The sequence below is a fragment of the Wyeomyia smithii genome, chromosome 2 (genome assembly GCF_029784165.1).
Source record: "Wyeomyia smithii strain HCP4-BCI-WySm-NY-G18 chromosome 2, ASM2978416v1, whole genome shotgun sequence".
NCBI classification, from domain to species: Eukaryota; Metazoa; Arthropoda; class Insecta; order Diptera; family Culicidae; genus Wyeomyia; species Wyeomyia smithii.
Window position 1 is genome coordinate 86028260 of NC_073695.1, and position 17350 is coordinate 86045609.

The window sequence follows — 17350 nt, forward strand, 5'->3', positions numbered from 1 at the left end:
CCAAGCCAACACTCGAACTCACGACGACTGGCTTGTTAGGCCAGCATCGTACCTCGAGATCAGCTGGGGGGGTTAATCAGGTTTCTATCAGCGCTTCTAATTAATAGATATTTTAATTAAAATAGCTCTCGATCGTAGCTATCCAAATAATTGAGCCTTCTTCTTCGTATTCTTGGGTAATGTAAAAAACTGACGCTTTGGGGGGTTGATGGTTGCAACAGGTAAGAGTTTGTTTATGAAAGGCCAGTCACGGAGAATGATTAATTTGGGTTTACAGTAACCAAATATTCCATCACAGTTTCTAGATAAACGGTTGCATTTGTGACAGTGCGCTCAGCATAGTGCAAAAAAACGACAAATACGAATATACTTGGAATTTGAGGCCAGCACGGTTCAAACAGGTTCGTGGTCCCCGTGGCTCTGTGGTTAGCGATGTCGGTCGGCTAGCTCTCCCACACGGTTGTGATATCGGGTTCGATTCCCGATCGAGTCGAGGATCTTTTCGAGCTGGAAATTTTCTCGACTCAGCACTGGGGCACGGTGTATCGTTGTACTTATCCTACACATGCAAAATGTGCCAAAAAAAAAAACAATATCGATAACGGAATCTCTCAACTAATCTAGTTGATCGAGACCGCTATTAGCCCCAAGGCTAAGCGTGCGATATTGTTTTTTACGGTTCAAACAGGAATTGGCTGACTCTGAAATTCGTTGTCATATAACGATTTCAGGATGCTAGATTAACTGCAGTCCTGCATGTGATATAACACATTTGAAAGACGAGATTTATATTAAAAACAACTTTTTTTATTCCTATTTGTAACGTTTTGGCGAGTGACAGAAAAATTATAACTACTTCAATTAAACGATTTCCGGACGCTTAAAAGGGCCATTGGCGTGTCACAAGTAAATACTAAGTATTCCATTACATCCACCAAATAGACGGATGCTCAAGCACCAATGCGTTTACGCATTTTCTTTGCACTGCAGACGATGAATTCGATCTACCGGAGAATTGAAGCCCGGCACGAAATGAAGAAGAATTTGTATTTCCCTTCATTGACGCGACCAGAGCTTGTATATTGTGTCCCAGGCGTAGTCTAGTAAGGACAATCTGCTCTCGCCTTGTTTATCTGTCTTCCCATTTTTTGGTGGTTTCCTTGATTAGTCTCACGCTTCTCACTTCTGTGGTATTCCAGATATTTTGAGGTTTCCTCCGCAATATTCTTTTGCACCAGCCAACCGTGTGTTGCGCAGGGATCGAGTGACGTGTCAGCTCAGCATTTTGTCCTTCTCGAGCAATACTACCCACATCTTCGTTTTCATCGATTCCCTGGTGACCAGGAACCCAGCATAATGAGAATTAGTTAAACAGATCAAAGTAAAAAGAATCAATCAAATATTAAACTTATTAAATTATGCAAAGTTAAACAGGTGAAGCACTATGGTAAGCACATAGTAAACAATAGTATTGTGTGAATAATAGTAAACAATCGATTGGTCAAAGCGAACCTCCCACATATGGGGAAGAAAAGAGTGCTTTTTCATCAAGACTACATTTCCGATCATTTTGCTTGCGAAGGAGTTACAGCACGAAGTATTTTCCTAAACACGGCATTCACCAGAGTTTACCCCGAGCCACTATTTCCTGTTTTCGTTTAAAATTTTGTTCTCTAGCAAGCGATTCTGCTCTAATGAAAAGATAGAATTAGAAACAAAAGACTATTTTAAAAGACTTGACGAGCAGCACTACATAACTGGCTATGAAATGTTGCGCGGACCGCTACAATATGTGCATTACTCTAGGTAGAGACAATGTCAAAGAGTACAAAATATTTTTTTAACTTGACTCTTGTATTACATTCATTCTTTTTTCATTTTTTCTTATTATTTTTTTCAAAACGTACTAATTTCATTCTGGGGGTTTTGATAAATTGAATTTTCGAATTTTGAGAACATTGAAGAGAAAGCCAGGTTGAGAGAGAGGGTAATCTAAATTAATGATTATCATGTAGCAAAACGAGAATAGAACAGTGGTTTGGCGTTGTAGTAGGGAAAATATTTAAGAGTGAGAGATTTAGAGAGGGAGAAAGTAGGAGAGAAGAAAGTATAATATGAAGTGTTTTCTTGCCATCTTTAGCGATACTGCTTACCGTGCAACGCTCGTGCTGTTCAAATAAACCTTTGCGTAATCCAGTCAATAGTCAATTGGAAATCCACATTCGAATTGTTGTTCATCGCATGACATAAGCAGTAGGGTGCCAATGGAAATTCAAAAATTTTCATCAAAACATATAATCTGCGATTAAAATTAAGTTTATGTTATACACTAACAAATATATAACATTCGAGCCCGCTTCATTGCCACGAAAAACGACCATTCTAAATGCAACTCAAATGACCATCGGCGCGCGACAACATCGTTTGACGCATAAATGCACTCTTGAACAATTTTTGCAGTTTCTCAGTTTGACTTGTACTACCGAAATGATACACACGGTAATCATTTCAACGAAGATTTTATTGGAAATTTATTCAAACTGTTACGTCCGTTAGTCTGTGGTTCATCTCTCGACAAATATGAACAGCTCCCAATGAATTGGGGCGTGTAACTACTATCTCCAGAAGCCACTAATGGTTAAGCACGATGTCGAACAAGGTGGCTTCTCGTCTGCATGTACGTTCCTCTATCGAAAGCAAAGCTCCCTTCATTTCACGGGAGTTTGGGAATATTCCGGCGGAAGTAATTCGATTTGTCCGGTCGACTGCTGTGTGTTTGTAAACACAAAATTTGGGGCGTTGAAGCGTTCAAATGAATCGGAAACCCCTCAACGGGGTAGGAAACACATTACGTCCATTAGCACATGGTCGAGCTCAGAAATTAGAATGGCACTGAAAAGCTGCAGGCAATCGGATTATTATTTTGTGAGTTTGTGACGTTTAACGTTGAGCAGGTTATCAGATCACGTGGAGTGAGAGGTATCTAGCATAGAGGTATCATACATAATGTTAGAGTATTAAACTTAAATTAAACGTAGTTGAGGACAGGCTTTTTAACAGTTTCTGATTGCGAATGTACCGGAATAACTATTATGAATTTCTTCATTACGTTGCACAGTACGTTGAGCCATAGACAAACATCTAATATTTATTATTGTCATACATACTGAGTACTTGGAGTGCAAACTAGTTAGCCTATACACCAGAGAAACGCCGAGACACTCACCGTTAAGGCAACTGTCAACATAAAAACGGGCGAGCTGTATAATTTTGCATTGCCGTTATCCGTTTTGATGTTGACTGTTGCCTTAACGGTGAGTGTCTTGTCATTTCTCTAATATACAGGTTCCCTAGTGCAAACAGAGTTGTCTTCTGAAACAGAAATTAGGTAAGAACTCCGTCTCAATGATGAAAGTGCAATACTACGTGTCATCGAATTGAGTAAAATTTAAAGTATTGAGATTACAGAAATGTAAAATGAGAAATGTAAAATGAGATTACAGAAATGTATTTTATTCAAGAAAGGAATATATTTTTATATAACAAATGAAAAATCAGTTAAGTGAACTATTACAGAATGTTTCTATAAGAAATCAAAAATTTAACCTCGCCTTCATTTAGTGTTGTAAGATTCACAATTTTCTGCTCCACTGTGTTTACGTTGACCCATCGTTGAATGAGAGCGCATTATTGCGTTTAAAGTGAAATAGTGGTTAAACTAAAAGAGTTAGATGTTTGGTGTAATAAAGCAACTTGTAGAGTAGACGTCAACGTTTGATTTAGCTAACAACAAAACCCATGTTTATCGAACATTCCAGAGAAAAAATTGCTTTTAGAAATTTTCTCAGCTCACCAACGAAACAGAATTGAGCTAGCTGTCATACTTCTTGTGTTAGACCTCGTTAAAGGCAATCATAACCGAAAATTGAGAAAAAGTGAATAATTCTGCAGTAGTTCAATTTTGGCCATATGCGTAGAAGGATTTTTTTCCATCAGATAGGGTCCTCTATCACCCCGTAAAGGATCTTAGGTCAGCTCTCTAGCACCCTGTATAATAACAAATATTTGGTTCTTTTTGTGAGTTGAACAACATGCGGTACATTTTTTTCTCAAAAACCGTGAAATATGCGTGCATTAAATTTTTCAAATGAGTCTTTCAAATCAACTGCGAGGGTTGCTCTAGAAAGTACGTTCAATTCGAACAAAGTTCAATCGTCTTCGATTCCTTCGGTTCGGTTCTACTTTTTAGGTTCAATTAGTAATCCATTTGTGAATTTTAAACCTGTCGTTGTGAGCAGCACGCGAAAGTAATTACTTTCGTTTGGTTTGATAAGCAATAAATTCACCCATATGACAATCTGAATATGAATGGGTTTGTGATAATATGAGTTTAATGTTTATAGCGATTATCAAGTTATATCTGTCAGATTAGCAAATAGCGTCGCTAAATTTTTGGTTAGCGGAGCCCACTACTGCTGAAAAGGCTAGATTAAGCAATTTCAATCTCTGTCTCGCAATTCTCTACATTTAACGCTCTGTGCATCGTTCCGATGGAATCTCATAAAACTGTCAATTAAAATGAATCGATATGATTTCTCTTCCGATTTGCGGAGGATAACCTTGTTTCAATCGCATAAATTTACAAGCGGAAATTTCCTATACCGGATAGTGGAATTGTTTCGTCAAGAAGGATCGAGCGTCCGGGAATTACCCGGATGCTTTCCACCGTTTTCTATCTTGTGCGGGAGAGTATAACATATTGTAGAAGCTGCTGCCGAAGACAAAAAAAACGCTTCCCACTCGCTTGAGCAACTATCGTTGCAGTGTGCTTCGGAATTCATTGCTCCGCATTTGAGGAAACTATATTGAAATATTTTATCTACTGGGCGACGGAGATTGAAAACATAAAATAGTCAAGTAGAACAACTCCTGTTTGATATCTAATAGTACCTTTTCAAAAGATAGTAGTAGACATAATGTCATCTAGTTTTATTTAAATTTGCTTGTTAATTAGGAGAGATTTTTTTTTATTTATTCATTTTTACTCCGTTACTCAATGACTGAAACATGATATGATCATTATATACAAGTTAAGTACTATAATTGCTGCAAAAACTCAGTCATTCTGTAAAGGGTCTTTGAAGGGTCGGTAGAGCTAACGCCACCGAGATTCCGAGACTAAGATAGTTGCAGTGGTCTGTTTTTCATAATATATTTGCCTGACAATGGGATTAATGAACAGGTTTTTACACACAAATTAGGCTAAAAACGAAAATAATTTCAAATTCAAAAAAAAAACGTGAAAAAATGTTAAAAACAAAACAGGAAAAGCATAAACAATACCTGAATGAATGAAGCACTTTTCGGTTAAAATTAACGATTTACGCTTAGTTGCACACCACACCACATAAAGTCGAGGTAACTTTTATACTTTTATTCAATAGTTGGGTCAAGCTATTGGAAGGACATTTTCCACTCTGTCAGCTTCATCGCAAGTTTATCATTTTTCTTCCGAATCGACAAAGATAGGCTACTGTAACATAGATAGAGGATGTAACCATCCAACTGTAAAATAAACATGGACTCTAAAATGAGTCAAGCACTTCATAATATCTGCAGGATTATCTAGTATCTCGTTACAGTATTTTACTTTGATATGTCGTACCTTATGGTTATTTGTGGTTGGCAAAAAATCAATTAAATCACTAGTTTAACATTATTCTTTTCGTGTAACAATTTTTAGATTAAATGAAATACTGATTGAACCCATATGGAACGTTAAGTTTTTAGCTAATTCGAAATATAAAATACGCACGTAAGCTACGTATTATACGATCATTCTGTTCCTCTTTTAAAACAACGTAATCGTAATAAGATGTCAAACAGCATCGGTACTAAAAATAGTCGGCTTCGTGAATGCGGAAATGTAATACCTTTTCTACGGACTCGATTCTACTATTTGGTAAAGTAAAATGCACAAAATATGAAGATGCATTACCCGTTTGTTTCCCAGCCTTCGTCGAAAACCATTTCTTCCTAAATTATGGATGCGAATGCAGTAAATCCATGAATAATGTGCACGTCCTCCGGGAATCTGTGTTTATCAGGGTGATTCACAAATGGTGGGAAAAGCGAAACAGTGTTTAGAAAATAACACACGAGCATTCAAACAAATAGAGAAACCTATATTTGCTATTTTGTGAACCGTACTAATAGATCTAAAGTCGCTAGAAAATATTGCATTTAGTGTTGCAGAGCACATGGCATATGTTTGACTTATCAAAAAGCGCAGTTGAAACCAATGGGGTGGCTTCTGTAGAATTATTTACGATTGGTGCAAAATATGAAGTACTAGGCATAATACTGCACGCATTTAATAGAGACGTTAAGTAATTGCTCGTTTGAAGCGCAATGACCCAACTTTATTGCGATGAAACAAAATGGCTTTTCATTGAAGCTTAAAAAAAGGTCACAGTTCTCGACCGCAGAAGCCGGTCGGGTGCTACTTGAAAGAAAGAGCTTTATTGCTAACTCTACTCGGTTGTCTTTGATCGTTACAGAGTAGTACTTTTTTTCGTCTTTCGATTGCACAGTTTAGGAAGCAGTTTTAGTTGATTCAGTATTTTGAAGTATGCTTATTCAATTAAAATGGTCTTCTTGGAGCTACTGGTTTCCATCAGAAGGAATATGTTTGCATTTTCTATGGACGAAAAAGGGGAAGCGAACCACATCGAAGCTCATCATTGGCTTCGTCTCAACCTTCATTTATTTTCTTAGACACGAAAAAGGCACTTCATTTTTTCCACTGGCGAATAATGTCATGTTCTACTGTTCCCGTCATGCTCGGAGTAACTCTTTTTTGCATTTAGATTTTGCCTCAGTATGCTTGATACAAAAATTACTGAAACAGTATGAACAGTCTGGTCCCTCATGCTCTAGAGTAATTTGTATGTCGTATTCTTTATCACACTAGGAGAAAAAAAAACTAAATCGGAACTCTCTCAAATCCCCAGTCTCATTTCCAGCATGACAGTTCTGGTGGAAACAAAATCAAAACAGAAAATTTAAGAACGTATGCAGAGATGCAAGAACAAGATAATTGAATGTTTGGAAAGTTAAATATTTTCAATCCATTTCAAGATATAATCTAGTTATATTGGCATAACTAAGTAACTAATTTTTGATAACGCATCGAAATCTCCTAAGGTTTTTAGTGTAATTTTGTGCGAAGAACTTTTGATTACAACTTATTCAAAAAATTATAAGGTAAAAATTTGCACCTTACAATTTTTTAAATAATCAACTACTCAATGTTTAGAAATGTTATTTTTAAAAGTTTCGGTTCCAAGAAAATAACCATGATTAAGAAAAAGCGCTTTTAATGATCTGATTTTTCGTCATAAAATTGTTTTGTTTTATTTTTGAATTCCATTATTTGCTAATGATAAGTAGTATTAAGTATCTGGAACTTTTCAATATATAATATATTGCCAAAAGAGAAAGATTGTACCTAAGATACAACAGAGACCTACTCCATTCTGTTGACAAGCGTTCGTGTTCTTACATCTGGTAACAAACCACAAACACATTCCTCGCCTGTCCTTTACTATCAAATATTCACCCTTTCTAGGTTTCCGCATATTTCATGCCACAATCGTCGTAAGCAACTTTATTTGTAAATGGATCGCCTGATAGCAAAAAGCTGACTTTTTCTACTGTAGTGCTTCAATGTCACCTCAGTGTATTTAAGGATAAAAATGTTGTCCGAAGTTAATTCTAACTTTACCTGCTGCTGCTACTTCTGCTGCAGTTGCCAGACAGAAAGAAATAACGTTACACGTCATGCTTACACAAATAACAGTGGCATTTTGAAGAAGCAAAACGAACACGAGAAAAAAGTGTTCTACCACCATATTTTACAATTGCATTTGCTGAGCGGAACTCGGGACAAAAAAAAAGAAGTCATGCTCTAGTAAGGTGGGAAGGAATGAAGCGGTAGAGCAGAGAAGTTTGGGTATAAGAATTGGAACGAAAATAGTTTATGCAATTTGCAAAGTGTACAGAGGAATGCGAAGAACGGGGAAAGTGTTTGCTCACAGTTGCTTTGCTGTGTACATTTTGCTGAATGTAATGCTGTACAGTGTTCGGTATTGTGTGAGAGTAAAGAGTTCATGGAACGTCTGTTGGCTTTTACGTTCCAAACCAGGTGAAGCCAAATCGGGCAATATATGCACAGGACAACGTTTCGACCCTACAAAGCCTTCTGAGTTTGTTGTTGAATTTTATCTAGTACTTATATGGAGTGCTCTTGTAACAAAAAAAAAATACAAAAAATGCAAGAAACAAAACATTTTTGCACTCGTTGTACGTTCAACCCCATTTGATTTCAATTTTGCAGCTTCGTAAACTGTAGGACGGGGCAAGTAATTTTGTTGCCACATGAATTATGTACTCGCTGCAGTATTTCAGGCGTGCGACGTGTTAATCTTTTCTAAGAAAAGTAATGTGAGACAAAAAAATGCTATTTGTGCAGTTGATGCTATTCTTTCTCGAATGAATGAAGTCATTCTGATAATGGTCGGTGTCAACTTTCGAACGCGCTTGTACTCTAGCAAAGAACAACGCATCTTCAGTTAGAGTAAGTTTCAGAAAGCTTTAATTACACAAAGTGCATGCAAACTTAAAAATAAATAATTAAATGTTGCGATAAATGGAAATGTAGACACATGGCATGAAGCAATGTGATGAATTAAAAATTCTTCCGCATTAGTGTAGTTTTCAGATAGGGATCTGAGAAAAAGTTTTGTTCATTATATTATGCTGTCAAAAGATACATGAAATGCGTACTATTGTTAGATGAAACCCATGAACAATAAACTTTGCTGTCGTTTCAGCTCAGCGTGAAAGAATTTTTCGTGTTCGTACAATTGTACCTACAAAGAAATGGTGCTTTTCAGCGCAACATGAACATAGCAAATAAAATTCCTGACTCCTTAAGTCCTGAGAGCAAGGACAATTTGTTTTACCATCAGCAAACCATCACCTTGGACCGTTAGATTAAAAAAAAAATGTTTATCAAATCCGATTATGTAAAAATCCACCGACTATATCTCGAGATATCTCGATTTCAAAGTTTTAGTTTATAAATTTCGACATAATCCAAATTAGGTTCGCGCAATATCACCGAAAATCATCCAAAAGTGTGTCCAAATCATTTTCAACCAGAATGTATTAGTTAGCGTTATTATAATCATGATTATTAACATCACCCACAGGCACAGGGGCTTGCTAACGCCGAGAACGCACACGAGTGGATAGCAAAAGTGGAACGAAGAGAGCGAAATAACTGGTTCATTGATCTTCTGAATCTATCTCTACAATTATGAAGAAGTTATCAGCTACAAATGTTACAAAAGTAATAAAAATAATGTTACAAAAGTAATAAAAACAAAAGTAATAAAAATAGCCAAAATATTAGCTGACCCACAATTGTGCATTGCAAAATGTAACATTATTACAATTATGGGTCTTTTCGTTTAATGCACCGGGTAGAAACACTATTTTTTGAGACTTTTTCAAATTTAAATCATTTCAAATTTCATTCGTATAAATAAGGTTAACTCAGTTGTTAAAAAGAATACTATGGATAAAAAAAATTGCTCAGTTTCGTGAGAATAGACGTATTTTCGTAAAAGTGACCCATAATTGTAGCTGACCCACAATTGTGGAGGGACTTTAGATGCAGAAAATCCGCTGGCGAGCTGATTACAAGAGTGAGTTCTCTAAAGAGCGAAATCTTTTGGTCGCTCTCAGAACTGGTTGTTCCGATGAACTTGCTCTTTTAACCAGGTCACAGGCAATCCGCTCGCGAAGATCTAGTCCTTTTGATAGCGATTGAATGAATTCGTTCCTCCATTTGAAAGAAATGCACCGTTGTTGAAAATTTGGAGTTGAAACTTGTTGACGTTTTTAAACCCGCCTATTTTTCTTTAATAAAACACGATGGGTTGGAATTCATTCTTCACCATTCATTCCACAGAAAGTAATATTCAAACTAAACTAAAGCCACTAAGCTGTACAAATAACATACTTAAGTCAATTTGGAGAGTTAAGTCAGTGGTGAATAATGAGAATTGTAACAACGCATTTTTTTCACTGCGGATAAGTCTTATTTGGCTTTCTCGGTCTTTTTTTAAAAATATTATATGACAACCTGTTGTTGCATACAGCATACACACATGAACACATACGTACAAAAAAAAAAAACGGTAACAATAGGTTTTTAGGTTTGCCTATTATTTTTTTTTTTAACCAAACTAATGAGTTAAAGATTCAACGTTTTCTCGTTTCGCGCTACAATTAAAACTAATTAATATTATTTTAATCTGTATGTACTCCGTATGTTCCACACCTGTGCAGCGATATCGTATTTTATGGGCAAATTGAAGGTCGGTAGCACTTCGAGGCTTCTCTTGCACAAAATATTATAAATTATCAGTACAAGTAATGTAACAAACAACCCTATGTAGGTTTATGTCAACATTACGGTGGTGGTTTTGAACACAACCCTTCTGATTTTGTTTAGTTGTAGCTAGTATCAAAGGCGCTCATGTATACGAATTTATTGATTTTTAAGGTTTGTTTCACTTAGTATTGGGCCGCTTTCTTTTATTTACTTCAGCGCCTCTAGTTGTCGTACCGAAAAACTAATGGCAGCGTTTTGATCTAGAAGGTTTGTTGAAACAAGCCAAACATAAAGGTGGAACATTGGACCTAAGAGCGAAGGTCATCAGGGCAGTCCGGAAAAATCCTGGGGTCTCTCTCCGTGATTTGGCGAAAAGGTTCAATGCAACACATAGTACATTTCGTCGAATCTGTATGCGTGAAGGATTATGGTTGTATCATGCCAGCAAACGACCCAACGGAACCTGGTTGCCAAACCCGGGCAAGAAAGCAGTACGAGCAAGTCCTGACAGAGTATAACGGCTGTATTTTGATGGACAATGAAACGTCAAAAAGGATTTTGCACAAAACCCAAGTGGGAAATTTTACCTTGCTAACCGTAAGGGAATTCTTCAGATAGGTTCGAAGTTGTTTTCGCGGATAAACTCGCTCGCAAGTTGGCCTAACAATATTTGTAGCTGTAGAAAGAAGACAAACGTTTTCATCACCGGAGCAACCATGAATGGACAAGTTTACAAGGAGAAGTGTCTTCAGGGGACAGTTCTGCCGTTCATCCAATCACACGAAGGCCCCATGAAGTTCTAGCCCGATCTAGCTAGCTGCCACTACGCCCGAGGTGTATTGGAATGGTACAAGCAGAATAATATTGACAGTTTCGTCTAATCGAAAGATATTGGGCAATAGTCAAGCGTAAATTTAAGAAGTGTGGCAAATCAATCAAAACATCATCTGATATGGCGAAGTGGTGGAAAAAAATGGCCAAAACGGTTGATGTTGTCACTAAGCAGAAATTCATGGGAGGTATTCGACGAAAAGTTCGAGAATTCATCAGAAGAGCAGACAAATAATTTTTCTTGTGTTTTTTCCTTGAAGTTTTATAAAAACCCTGCAAAAACATATTTTTACCAATTTTTTTGACAAATTAAAAATTCCAAACAAATCAGATATGAATTTCAAACAATGAGACAGATTAATTCTAGTTTCTGTTTTGAAATATCCAAGCATAGTTGTCCCATGTTCTACACGAACATTGTGCACGCTGGGATAATTATGCCTGGAACGGCAGTATATGTACTCTTTCATACACATATATGGCAGAATCAGAGCAAAAAACGAGGCCAAATACCACCCAATATGAGGATATGCACAGAAGCCTGAAATCAACCGCAGACGCAATTTAAAGGACAAAATATTGGATGGTATTTCCAGAGTCGAAAAATTGTTTACACGCCATTTCGAAATCCAAGATGGCAATATGCACAATAAAATTTTTAAACCTTTTATCTCGAGCATCATAAGGAGTGCAGGGTGGGACAAAAAATAAATTCTAGCTCCCATGCACTTTTCGTGTTCCTTATGGGTCCTATAACAACCGTGTAACTTTTCAGATCGATCGGTGGAACTATATTTTTGCGCCCGATTTTTGAAGTTTCCATATGATTTTAAATGGGAAAATCCACTTTTTCAAAACTTATTCTCTAGAGTCGTCCAGTTAACTCCTAAAAATATTCCCAGTGCATTCCCTCAAAGAAAAAAAGGCAACAATTTTTTATCTGGCTGAAACTTCGCACAGATGTTTCCATGGGCTAAAGATGTTATTTTGTGCTATTATCAGTTTTTTTTTAATCATGACCAAGAACACATGCAAAAGAGGGTTTATGTGAAAAGGGTATTGATGATTACAAATTCTTCAAGTTTGTTTGATCGGTGTGACGTTTTTGGCGAAGTTGTAGAAAATCATTTTGTCTTTTAAATTTTTTCGATAACAACAACGATATCGCACGCTAGCATGTGGGGCTAATAGCGGTCTCGATCAACTAGATTAGTTGAGAGAATTCGTTGTCGATATTGTTTTTGGCACATTTTGCATGTTGTCGGATAAGTTCAACGATACACTGTGCTTCAGTGCTTAGTCGAGAAAATTTCCAGCTCGAAAAGATCCTCGACCTGATCGGGAATCGAACCCTATATCACTACCGTGTCGGAAAGCAAGCTGATCGACATCGCTTACCACAAAGGCACGGGGATCACAAGAAATCCGAAAAATTTTATAAAAAAAGAAAAAAACTAAAGCCAAAACAGTGTTGTTTGATTGGTACAGTATTTTCAGCAAGGTTTTTTTTTATTCTCGCTTATTTTCCGTCGGTATAGTTCCTACACAGTTGTTGTGCCAATCACCGACACCCGGGGAGGCGACTCCACCCAGGTCTCTAACTTACGACCCGTTGATTAACGGACGCTTTACTTCCTCATGCGATGGAAGGCGAGATCCCAGAGATTTTTCGCCTCAAAAAATCTCCCGGTGTCGGCTAAGGTTGAATCTAGACCAGTTGGGTTGGTTGTGAGTGGATCATGCTACCCCATAACCATAGACACCATGTCGGCGGTGGGATTCTAAGCCAGGTGTCGAGCGTGGTTGGCGGAGACGTTACCAATCACGCTAGGCCACCGCCTATATTTTCAGCAAGGTTGTTAATAGTAATTTTGTCTTTCCAGAGAAAATATATACCGTGAGACAGCAAAAAAATTTACAAAAAAAAATTACATTATTGTAAATTAAAAATCTCAAAACCCCAGTTCCTAAAAATTTGAATTTTTTTCTACAAAAACTGCAACTTGTTAGCTAAACAATGAACTTGAAGAAAAAAAAATTAAAATTTAATAAAAAATCTAATGGGTTATGTGCGAAGCGTATGGTTAACGTAGAATTACAAAAGACTTTTCGTCACATTACATACTTGTATTGCATTCCATAGAGATCGAAGCAATTTTGCAATCCGGCAGGTAAAGTTTTTCAAGTTGTGCTACGTCAACCTTGCGGTCGTGGTTTATAACTTTAAACAGCTACTGCAAATACTGATGATCGCCCTCGGTAGCACTGCATATGCCAACACGACCTGAGATTCATTTTTCGTAAAAAGAAAAGTCAAAGCTCTTTGAGAGTCTGGAAGGATGAGCTAATATAAAAAAGGGTGGAGTCTCTCACTACATCGCGAACAGGAAGTGAGTTCGTAATTGGATATAAATTAGACATTTATTTTGCGCTGAGCTGAAAGATAACAAAGTTGCGATCTGTTGGATGGAACATGGAACAAAATAGGAGGGTGGTATTCAAGACACGACCGCATGACGTTGACTACCGTATTCTTATATTCCATTAAAACAGATAGTAGAGGGAATTGCAACGCTTCTATTACAAAACTTCGAGGCACCAAAAGGTGCCAGTTGCCGATTATTCTTGTTTACTAGTTAGTACGTCCAGAAATTTAGAAATTTTAGTATTTTGCAGTAGCCATGTACTACTAACAGCCACCAGTATTACGGGGGTAACCGGCACGAGATGACCGGTACTATTTTGTCTTTCCTCCTTTCAGCTGCTAACACCTAGCGTCCGTATGTAACCGGTACGGTTTAGTAATGAAACTGATGGGGTTTGATTGATTTCTTTTGAAGGGACTTTAACCCCAAACGGTCATTCGTTCCTCTGCTTTGCTTGCGGAGAAACAGTCTCTTATATAGTCCAACGACATACGCTGGATGATGGTGGCTTCTCAAACCACCTGGCGGTGCCACACGCGCTATAAACATGCACACACGCTCTACAGACATGCACACACGCGCTACAGACATGCATACACGCCATTTACATACACATACGCTATATAGCAAACCACACACGCTAGCCACACACCTTATATATTAGGGACACGCTACAGATATTCACACACGTTATGTGCACACATCCTATATATACATACGCTGGATGATGGTGGCATCTCAAACCACCTGGCGGTGCGAGTCTCCTTCAGTTTCGGGTTGTATTCACCCAACGATATCTGAATCGGATTACCGCTGGTGGGGTCCAACTCAGATCGAAGGGAAGCCGAACTGAAAGAGGTAAGAGCTACAGCTAACCACTACTACCGCCGCTGATGCCCGCTGCTGATCTACTTCGCCTACTGCCATCGGTGTTGATGTCCGCTGCTGCTAGCAAACTGAAATGATGGGATGAAATGTTCGAACGATATCTTTTATACCAAGGCTTCGTCAGTTAGTTAGAAAGAAGGAGGGGTTAAGTAGATAATGAAATCACAAGGAACGTAAATAAGCATCGGAAACTGAAAGTGACAACAACAATAAAAACAAAGTCAGATCGATTGTATCCGTTAGTATCGACTGTGCTTGGGAAGAGGGGTAGTGATTGGCTGCGCGGTATGATTTAGACTATAGATATTAATTACCAATTTTTCAATAGTGTATCTCAAACAATAGTTTGTTTTTGTAACATACATTTAACCGTAAAAGAATTTCTGTTCGATTGATGCCAAAACCTCGAAAACCTGATTATGAATGACTGAACAATAAGCGCTCAAAACCTGACCACTTTTCCCTGGTTTTCCCTGGTTGAATTACTAGATTTTCAAATTCAGGTGCCTAACTTCGATATAGACGTTAGTCAACATCAAATCATATGATTTTCTATTATACTTAAGGAGAGGACTAGCACCACAAAGAAGGTGGCGCAGCATAAGTAGTAGAAAGAAGGATTTAAAAAAAAAAGACGGAGTGCGCTACACACTGTTTGCCGTTAAAAACCGAACCTTGAGCGTGAAGGTGCATTATTCTATCGTCAAGTCAACTGTGCACCTGCCAACAAATCTACCGTTGAGATGGCACCGAAGACAAGTGGCAGAGCAGTCAATTAATCTGTCAAAGCACAGAAAAACGTTACCAAAGGTAACCACAACTTAAAGAAACCTCGTCGAAAGGAGAACTATGTACAGCTTCGTCAACGGTATTTTCGCAAGCAAGCTTCCCGTTTGGCGCATCACAATAAACGTTCTACCCATTACTTTTCGCGAAGTCCAGGCCGCTGTACGTTTGCTGTTTCCAGGAGAGCTAGCCAAGCACAAGTTACGAAATACACTAGCTCTAAGTAAATTGTTTCATTTCTCCTGCCAAGTACAAATTACAATCAGCTCTTTTCAGGGCCACAAACACGCTCTTGAAGCAATGCTGAATTTTTTCTCACCGTGCAAATTATGAAATGTGCAGTTCTACATTCATTACAAGTAATAAAAAATTGACGCATCGAGCTAGTTTGAATTATGGTAAATTTGTTTGTTGTTGTGATTGAGTTATTGAGTAATGCAGATTAAACAGCTAGTGCAATGCAACAACACAACTCAGAAAATCGTTTAATATTTAAGTTAAGACTTCCATTGGTGTGTTACAATATAAAGATGAGGAAATGATGGAGAAATAAAAACATTTTCGACCGTCCGCAGTCAAAAAACAAACACTAAGGAGAAAAGCGAGATTTCAAATATACGATTTTGTGTAGGTTTTGTCACTATCAGCAAAGTTTTGGCAATTGGTAGAAAACTATCAACAACTTCAATTATGATTTCGGAGCATTGAAAAGTTCCATTTCGTAATTCACAAAGGTCACATCGATGTGATGTTGATGTGAGACGTTCAATTGGTAATGCATAAGAATCTTGATGATCGAGGAAAATTTGGATTACTGGCAACGTAGCTTGCAAATCTCCTGTGGATCGAAATTATGACAGCTGATAGATGTGATATGGACTTGGAAAAATATACCTCACCTAGACAGGATCAGGATCTCCCTGTCTCCGGCATGGCTCATTTTATGCTCATTTAGTTATTGAGTTATTTTTTACGACTGAGAGAAAATTAAATTTACTTATTCTAAGTCTTTAAGCTTTGATTCTTTATCGAATTTCAGCATAGATCTTTATAATAAAAAACTCATCACAAATAACGTTATGTTTTATTTTTCTCCAGAAAACAATACAATATTTGTGGATATATATAACTCATTGCTCATTAAATGCATTCTGTAAAGTGAGTTTCAACGAAGTTTATGCATATTCGAATAAATGTAATTTCCTTTCAAGAATACTGTTCTGCTGGCTTAAGAAATAGTTGGTAGAACAATGATCTTGAATAGTATTTCCAATTATCAAACATCTGTGCAATAATGAAAATAGTTTATTTCTCGTTAAGTGGGTTTTGTAAAATCTGATTTTGATGATAAATTTATATATATTTTAAATAAATATTCCTTTGACTTTCCTAGATTTTTAATAAAACATGTACAGCTGTAACTTATTTTGTGAAATTTTCTATATTAGCAGATCACTACTAGTCGAAAACCGATATTTCCAACCAACAAATTGCTGCTAGCTTAAGAAATAGAACAATAATCGAAAATAGCATTTCCGATTAACAATTTGCTTTGTAGTGGTCAATATAATTTAATGCAAAAATATTTTGCGCTGTTCAGTGTTGCATTCGCGGCTGTGGTTTGGAGGACAATCGAATTTATTTTGTGTTGGCTGGCAGAGAATTTGATGAATAACGACTTTCGTAGTCCTACGTCAAGTTCTTATACTTTGTTACCTTCAGATCATTAATTGTGACGAAACTAGGTAGTTATATCAATACCTTAAGTTAATGTGGCATGGAATTGACCAAGTGTTGCCGGGCCTGCTCTTTGCCAGAGGACAATTCCATCACAATTCTGGTCCAAATGTGGTATCACAGCGAGACGGTTGAGTGCTTCGAAAATCTCAGTCAAGCAGTATAACTTTCCAGGATAAACCGTATCGCACAACATGTCAACACCGCATGACGCTGT